Raw genomic sequence first — 9,274 nt, forward strand, 5'->3', positions numbered from 1 at the left:
CTAGCAGGATACCAATTTAAACCAGATGCAAGGCATCGGGTTTTCGCAGAGAGGTAGCACATTTCTGAAACAGGCTGCCTGGAGACTGTGGAGGCTGACAGTGTCAGCAGGGTCGGTGTGGCTGATTGTGCAAGAGCTGGTGTTATTGGGGCTGTCCTTCAACCTATGGCACAGGGCAGAAACAGCACGGAGCACAGCACTACCCCACTGCTCAGTGCTTGGCAAATCTCCTTGTTTCTCAGTATAAGCTATTCAAGTAAAGGCTGTAAAATTCCTCGGGCTGCTTTGCAAGTGGGATGTTTGTCATGATCAGCGTGGGGTGTCACTTAAAACCTGATTCATCCATATCCCCCTGGAATGACATATTTAATATGAATTATTTTTTATCCTCCAGCAATTTTCTGACTGCTCCTCTCTATAGGTGTGCAAGATACAGAAAATGGCATATATCTCCTTTCATGCAGCCAGTGTGGAAATTAAACAACTTGCTTCCTCAGGGGATGTATTTTCCCCCGAGCAGGAGCCCAGGTAGCAGAGCTGGCAGGCTGCTTCGTCACTTCTGGCTGCAGGGACACAGCCCTGGTCAAAGCCCCATGGGGTTTTGTGTATGTCCAGCAGTCCAGGTAGCAGCCCTCCCGTTCAGTCCTGCTGGCTTCCACTGCTCTTTCCCCGAGATAAAAGCCAGTCTGGGATGCTCCAGTCCTCTTCGTGCACCATGAGATCCCTGAACCTTTTGGCAAAGGTGAAGCCCCCAAAATTGTACAGATGAGGCATAAGAAAAGGGATTCGTTTGCTTATCCCATCCACATCTCCCTGTCCCAGCTAGCATGGGTCATTTCCCAGAGCATTTCCTCTTGGAATTGTTTTCCATCATTTCTCTGTTTTTCTCCTCCAGCCCTCATCTTGGCTCAGCACCACCTGGCTGGTCCTGTTCAGGTTTCCCTCTCTGAGCTGGAGATGCTGCCCTGACCCCTGAGCATCAAGGGGGCTGCTGTGCCCCGAAGTCCCAGCAGAGAAGGCAGCCTGTGGCTGGGGGGGCCCTGGCCCATTTGCAGGCTGCAGTAGCCACGCATGGAAAAAGCCCTGCGGAGGACCAAGGTTCCCAGGCTGAGCAGTGCATGGGTCTGAGCCTGGAGGAGGACCCTTTCCTGCTCCGCAGGGCTCAGTGCACATCAGACATGCGTGACAGCAGCGTGTAATGAGTCCTTGTGAGTCTCTGCATGTGTCCACCCCGTTTGCTTGCCTTTGTGAGTACATATGTTTGCAAGCACACGTGTGAGCCTGCGTGTCCAGACTCCTAACCCCATTTCTCTGGGCAGAAGCCACTCAAGAGCTCTTTCCAAGTAACATTTCCAATAAAGAAACCTGCGTAAATGGTGCGTAAAGCTTTTATGAATCAAGCCCTTAATCAGAACTTCGAGTTTCCGAGCACATCCTTCAGGCCTAACAGCCCTTTAATGCATTCATCACATTAAGAGTTAATTTACAACACGCGGTTTGAGACGAGCTCTCGGCCCTTTGGTAAGGATCCGCCTGAAGTGTGAGCCATGTGTTAACAACCCAAATGTATTCTGCTCTCAGGAAAAAAAAATTACCCCTGATATTTTCGCCCTTCAAGGGAGACTCTGAGCAATGGAACAACATAGCAATGGTGTGATGGGACCACTGCCGCGTTCATGAATTTTAGATGCCTGTGAGAAATTATCTGTTTTGCCGGACCCTTGCTGGGCTCAATCAGTTCCTCCGTGGTTGGTGACAATTAAGAGCCAGTGTGATGCAAAGAGGATATTTTAGACACTGCTTGACACCAAGGCTCCCCCCCACTAGCTTTGGTCTCTTCTCTACCTCCCAGGACATGACCCTTCTCTCTCTTTCCCCAAAAAGGATCGGCATGTTTGATGTGCTCCCAGTTTCCAGGAAATGGGCTTTCATGTCCAAAGGTTGTGTGTTTCTATGCAGAAATGTTAAATATATTGGAAGGAGAGGGGTTCATTGCCTAACGCCATCTGCCCATGCAGGATGTTGGGAAGTCTTGGGGCTGGACTTTGCTCCATGCAGAGTGGGTACCAGAAAGGCAGGTCTTCCCCCACTCCTCACTTTTCTTCCCCTCTCTGTTTTCTAAGCAGATAGCAATATTCAGGCAAGTTTTTCTCTTTCGGGATAGTACTATCCTGGAGCCAAGCCACAAATCTGCTGGTGAAATAAAAAGGGCCACGCAAAGCGCTTTGTTAAGCAGCATCTTTCCTGGGGAGATCTTGCAGAGCTTTGCAAAGCTTTGCAGATCCAGGTCACAGTAGCAACACTCGATGTATTGTTCCCCCCATGTCCTCGTTTGTCTTCTCCCCCATAGTAACAGGTTAAAAACCGAGACGTGGGGGTTGTGAAAGGAGATGACAAAGCCACACTGCCAGCACTACGACAGTCTCCCCCTTCAACCCCGCTGTGCCCCTGTGCAGCACCAGGGTTGCTGTGTGGCACAGCTCCCTTTCACAGCCTCTCACATCCCAGATGCAGATGTGGCCTCCACTGTATTCAGTAGAGTCATGTCAGGAGAAGGGAGATGATAATCAGCTGTACCCCTAATGGAGATGGCCAGAAACACTTTACAGTTTTGGAGGAAAAAAGGTGATTTTCATTTAAATGAAAGCCTTTTTCAAAACGTATCAATTTCAGCACAATATTTTCTAGGAAAAAGAGGCTCAAATTACCCTGTATTCATGTGCTGGCATTGGATAATTTCCATTTTTCATCTGTTTTGATTCAAAACCAAACTCTTATAAGATATATATGTATATATCTCATATAGCCTTAAAGGTCAAAGCAAAATGAAGCTAGGATCCACTAAAACTACACATTTCAATTAAAACCATTTCTACAAGTTAATAACATTGGAAAAGTTTAAAACTTTGGGGTTTCCTACTTCAGAACTGGGAAAAAAGAAAAGGATTTGTGGAATTTTAATGAAAGAACCATGGGGCTCCCACCCTGCTCTTCTACTGAAGGACTGCCACGAGGAACACAGGAAAGCTGGGTTCACATCCCTCGCCTGCTTGATTTGGACTGGACATTTGGACGTAGCTCTTCTACAAAAAAAGCCTTACTTATCTGTCATGGGCTTCTCTCATTGCTCCCCACTCAAATTGTTCCTCTTTTCCACAAGATAAATAGCACAGACCTGTTAGGCTTTGCCTGGACCCTGCTCAGAGCAGCATCCCTCCATCAGTATGTTTTCCTCTGCCTTGGCCTGACTCATTTTAAACAGCCAATGGTGAAGATGGCATTGCTTTTGCTAGGTGAAGTTTGCTCGATCTTCCAGAAAAAAAACCCCATTCTTTGCTATGTAGTTTCCTTCCCAGCCTCTGCTCATTCCTCCCTTTCTCTCTGCCCTGGTGCCCCTTGCTCAGCAGAAAGTCTCTGCCCATGAGCATCTTCCCAACACTGCAAAGCCTGGCTCACAGCTGCAGAGATCTGCTCTCTTCTCTTTTGTATGGGGATCTCGGTTATCTTAATGCCAGCTACAGAGGTTTTCCTGTGTTTATAGAAGATAGTGAGAGCTGTACGGTGTTACTGAGAAAGCCCAGGCAAACGCTCCATTGACTTTTGCAACAGAGCAGAGACAAGTTCTCCACTGCATAACAGGCAGACAAATAATCCTCACGCAATTTATCGTAAATCTCTTGATCCAGTCTTTGAATCTGGGAGCCTTGTATCATGTAAATACATACAAAAGCCTATTAGCTCCTTTGATCATATTAACCTGCTGCTGTGCACAATTAGTTTGAAATCTTTATCTAAAAAGCTCCATATTAGTGTAAGAAGAGGCGCAGGGGAGAGATTCAGCCTGTCAGCAGAAAATGAATTTTGAGAAGATGAAAATTTTGTACGATTATGTGACTCAAACATAATTCTTTCTAGTCTAACATGGAAAGCAAGTCTGACAGTATAATAAAGAGTTCTAGGACCATGCTGAGCCTGCTGTTAGGCTCGTCTCAGGGCAGACACAGTCCCTGGCTGGGGGTAGACCCAATGTATTAAATAGTGGGGTGACAAATGGTGACAGCACATGTCAAGGCCTTGATATTAAAGAATTTATCACCTAAATAGACATGGTATTTTGAGGAAACAAGCATAATGTTGTTTCCATTTTAAAGACCTTCTCAGTGGCTGGTACAGAAAAAAAACACCCTGGATTAAATGCTGAGTTTCCAATCCAGTATCTTCTCTTATCCGTGGGGTGATCACGCCCTCTCTAGAGAGGCCCAATTTTGTGTTCTGTGAAAGTGTGTTGATCCACTCATGGGATGAAAGGTTTTGTATCCTGCAGGTTTACCGTGGCTGTTGACCGTATCAGTTTCATTGCCATGAATCCCCTTGTTGGGAAAGGATGTCCATCCTGTTTTCTCCAAACACGGCCTGATGTCATCCTTTGAGTAAGCTATCCAGGAGGCTCACTATGCCTGGGAGACCCGTCTGGCCTCTGGTGGAACTGATCCTATTTCCTCTCTCCCACGTGGACCATTCACCTGACAATTTATCATTTTTAGCCTCTCCAATTAGGTGGAAGAATCAAGACAATGACAGCGTTGTTTCTCCTATACAAGGCATGGGAATTATTGCTTCCACCCATAGATTTCTGCCTCTGCCTTGTTCTTACCGCTTGAGGTGGCTGGAGCTGCAGCCTCCCGGAGGAGATATAAAACCCCGCAAAGCCACTTCTCCACTTGTACAATAGCAGCAGTATCTCTTATCTGCAAAGACCATATCAGCAGTAAAACACTCCATCTGAGCTGGGCACAGCCAGGTTTCCAGTGTAATTAAATATGAGGATTGGTTATGGGGGGAAGGGAAGAAATCTAACCCTGTTCAACAAGGGTATTCCAGAGGGAGCTGGTTAAAATAATCCACGAGGCTAATTAGCCATGCTATTTTCTTGTTATTTCTGGGCCCCCTGCATGGTGTCAGATGCTTGATAGTGGCTATTCTCCAATCACCGGCAAAAGGAAACACAGGGCATCCTCTAAACACTGTGCCGGAAGAAAGTTCATGATACCGCGTCTTCGTCTGTGCAAGACCCAGCGAGATCAGCATCTCCACGCAGCTCCGTGGTCTGTCCGTGCTACCAAAACACAGCGGTTCTCTTTGTTTCATGTGTCTGGCAGTGCTGCCTGTGTATGCTCTGGTCTTCCTGGAAAAAGCCCACCCCACACTGCTTGAGAAATCTGCAAAGATCCTTCTTCTGCAACTCACACTGCTGTCACAGCCTTAGCTGGCAGTCGGTCTACACAATTAGAGTTAAGTGCTTTGTTTTTCAAGAGGGAGACGGAGGCAGAGACGAAAGAGCTACACATGCCACATGTTTTGTATTTGCACACATGCTGATTTAGCCTCTTGCAAAGGTGTAAGAGGAGCAGCAAAGAGCCTCTTCTGGCCACTCAAAAGGACCTTGCTGGCAAAGGGACTTGGGTCCTGGCATTGCCTCACTGAGCCCTCTATGTATTCTGTGCAGCAGAAGTGCACCAAGATGGTTAGAGGAGAAGGTGAGTCCCCTTGCAAACCTCGCTAGAGTTTGGGAAATGTTTGCCTGAATATGGCATCCTGGTTTATGCCAGACAACAAGCTGTTGGCTTAGAATACCCCAGCCAAATGCTTTTGTGCACAGAGCTAAACCTTCAGAAGTGGGAAGAACTGGGCATCCAAGAGACTCAATGGTCATCGGTTACTTGGCACCTCTTTCAGAGGATGTGAGACCTCATCTTAGGCAGAAAACATGCTCATTACAGATGAAGCCCAATTTCAGACCTGTTCTTGCCCTTTAGACACAAACATAGTGTCGCACCAGGCAGCGAGCAGCAGCAGGGAAGCAGAGGAGATGGTGCCCCGCAGTTTGCATGCACTTTCAGCAAAAGCAGTGCAACTTTGGGATGGGCTGTGGAAAAGACCTATTCCTTGGACAATTTGGTGGGGGATGATACCGGGAATAATGAGAGCATCTGAGCATGGTCATGCTTCTCTGCTAACTGAGCTGACCAACCCATATGCTTTTTGGCACCCTGGGGGACTGTTTGCTAAATGATACAACAGCTAGACATTTCCAGGATTGTGATAATTTGGCGAATTGCAGACAAATAAATTGTTTACCAGTTGAATAGAGAAAAGAGAGGAAAATAGCAGGGAATGCAAACACCTAAAATATCTTTTTTCTGTTCCCCTGTTAGTAATGGTTCTCTGAGCAGTGATAATTCAGGAGCAGCCCTTTACTTCCACAGCCAACTGAGATGATTTTCCAATTAGCCAAACTTTCAGGTTGCCTCCCATGAGCTCTGTGGAGAACTCAGCCATGCATTATGCAGCCCCGCTTGTCATTTCTGCCCTTTCAACTGCCTGCTGCTCCTTGCAAAAAGCATGAGAGCCAGGCACAGGTTCATCCCTGGACATGTCCTTGTCCCCAGGAAAATGCCAGAGAGCTGCTTTACAGCAGTTGTGGCAATGAGGAACAAGTGAAGGTAAAGGGAGCTCTGCTTCTCTGCCTGGGGCCTGCCTTGAGCGTTGGACCTCTGCAAACGCTGCTGGATCAATGCCAGCCTCAGGGACCGCTGCAGCAAAGGGGCCGGGCTCAGGGAGAGGATCTGCTGGTCCCCAAGCAAGGAGGCACCCAGAGACCTCAGCAACCACTTTAGCTCAGTCAGCTCCTGCAGGGACACAGAGGAACCTGAGTGTCCAGGTGAAAAGTAAAGAAACCCACTGCCTCTATTTACAGCAGTGGTTCCTTGCTGATGGACGCACATCGCCATAGCCTCATGGGTGGAATTTGCCCTGAGCACACCTGGTCTGTGAATACCAGCTTATCTAAAGCATTTTCTTTCCTGAATCTGTATCTCTGAGGCTTTCACATGGCTTTTCCAATGTGCCTTGCGGGACCTTCTGTGCCTGCCAAAGTACCCTGGCTGGAGGGGACCAAGGTCTCCATGCAGGCTGTTCTGAGTTAGTCTTGGAGTTGCAGCAGCACCAGGACTTTTCAGGTTAGCAGGTGTCCAACAGCCTGAACACTGATGGGAAACCTCCCTAAAAATATACGGTCCATTCAATCAGGAGTGCTCATTGGATTTCTGGGTGGAGTTTTCTGAACTGTGTAGTCCAGAAGGTCAAAAGCAATGGCCAGATTAGTATTTCTTATTGTAAGAATTTACTAAAATCAGCTGCTTCTCTGTTGCTTGGCTTCCCCTGACCAAAGACCAACATGCAACCAGACTTTCTACTGCCTTTAATCTTTCTGAGAGTCAGAGAAATAAAATCCCAGGGGCCAACTTTCACCTTTTTATTTTCTAAGGACTCAAGCCATCCCTTCCTTGGGGTCTGAGAGGATGCTTACTCCAGAGATCTGTTTGGACAGAGGAGTGTGCTGGTTGCAGGGTAAGAAATAACCATAAGGAGGCAAGCGTCCTCCTTGGCTCTGTTGGCTCCTTTGCTCTGTTCTGCTAACCTTTAATTTTCCAATGAAACAGCCATCTTGTGTGTCTTATGGCTGGTGACCCACACCCAGTCTGCCTGTGTGGTGGGCTCAGGGGGCTGGAGGGGGGATATTCCTTAGAGGCGTGAGCACAGAGTCAGGACGTCGCTTGTGTGCCTGGGGTACGGTTTGCTTTCGTCACCGCTGAGCACTGACACATGTGTTAGCAACACGGAGGGGAATCTCTCGGGGGTGCCTGTCCTTGGGCACCAGCGCCTGTGCTTGCGCAAGGATGCAGTCACGCACAGCGACCTCTCAGCATGAGGCAAGTACCTGTTACTGAAGCACTTTGAAGCAAGCTAAGGTTCTCATTATTTTCTGAGCCTGGCGACAGCGCTGTTCCTTCATCTGAGGCTGTTTCTTGTGCTTCTGAGGCGCTGACAGGAGTCCACCCACTCCCATTCTGCGGGGAGAGCTCCCGAATAAGCACCCTGCAGCTATGTGCACGCTTGCAGGGCCCAGCTTGATCCCTGAATTGCTTTACAGACCAGGACTGTATTCACATCACCAATTAGAAACCATGTAAGGAGGATCTAGAGAATATTCTGGAGACCTAACCCTGGCTAGATCTGTGCCAAAGATGAGCTCACAGCCCACGGTGGCATCTCTAGCCCAGGCAGCCTTTTCTAAATGGATACTGTGAGGCAAATAAAGGTGGCAGAGAGCAGCTGGAGGCAGGGAAAAACCTCAGCTATAAGAGCAGAGCCATCTTGGTATTTCCTTTAGGTATGGAAATTGTAATTAAACTTTTCCCCTCATCCTTCAGGGGGTTTAGGTTCAAGCCCTGCAGGTCATGTTGATGAAAAGACAGTGCTGCTTTGCAGACCCCAGAGAGCAAATGGTTTCTCTGCTGGACTGTTTGCTGTGGTGACATTTAGTCACACTTCTCGCACTGGCAGCACCTTCAGTCTGACCCGATAGGGATCCCGTTGTGAACAACATCATGGCATAAATACTGTAAATCACCTTGGCCCCAGCAATGGGACTTGCAGGGACGAATGTGTGCTGTGGGAGGGCAGAGTTTGGGAGAGGCATTGGAAAGCCAGGCTGCAGGTGGCTGGTATGCTAAAAGTTCCATTACTAAAGACTTTGCCTGAATTTCTTGAGCAAAAGGGCATGCTTCCCAGCCATGAAGCCTTTTTTCCATGGGCTCCCAGAGCTGTGAGCCATGCCAGATACCTCAAATTCTCTCAGGTCCGTGTATTGAAGTTTCTCGGAGATGAATTACCATGTGTAATTGCCATGATGGATAATGCAGCAAGGTATTGAACGGGGCCCTGGAGTCATTCAGGACCTACATTCGCCCCTTTTGTTCAGATGGAAAATTAAATGATTCTTAAAATAATAAATGTGCACCCTGGAGAGAAATACTCAGCTGCTCCCTCAAGAGGTGCTGTGCTGTTCTTGTGTTGAGCAAGGAATAATGAAGGTAATTGAAAAGTTATTACTTTGGGGGCAAATTTATCTTGGCTTGTATAGCCTTGCAAATACACTTGACTGGTGAAGCAATCCATATTCTGCAACAGGGAGAACAGCCGTGCTTTAGAAAAACCAGGCCATCAGTTCTGGGGTCAGGCTCTGCGCTGCCTTGTACTTTGTGTGGTTGCACAGGTCTTGGGCTAATCCCATGCCAACCAGTTGTACGGTGCTACCTGGTCAGACCAGGGTGAGAGTGGGCAAGCTAATGTGTGTCACCTGGGCTGGGGCAGGCTAAGAGCTCCCAGTCCACAGAGGAAGACTCACTAAGCTGCAGGCAACTAGTCAGGG

The sequence above is a fragment of the Egretta garzetta genome, unplaced genomic scaffold (assembly GCF_000687185.1).
Source record: "Egretta garzetta isolate BGI_Z169 unplaced genomic scaffold, ASM68718v1 scaffold333, whole genome shotgun sequence".
Lineage (NCBI taxonomy): Eukaryota > Metazoa > Chordata > Aves > Pelecaniformes > Ardeidae > Egretta > Egretta garzetta.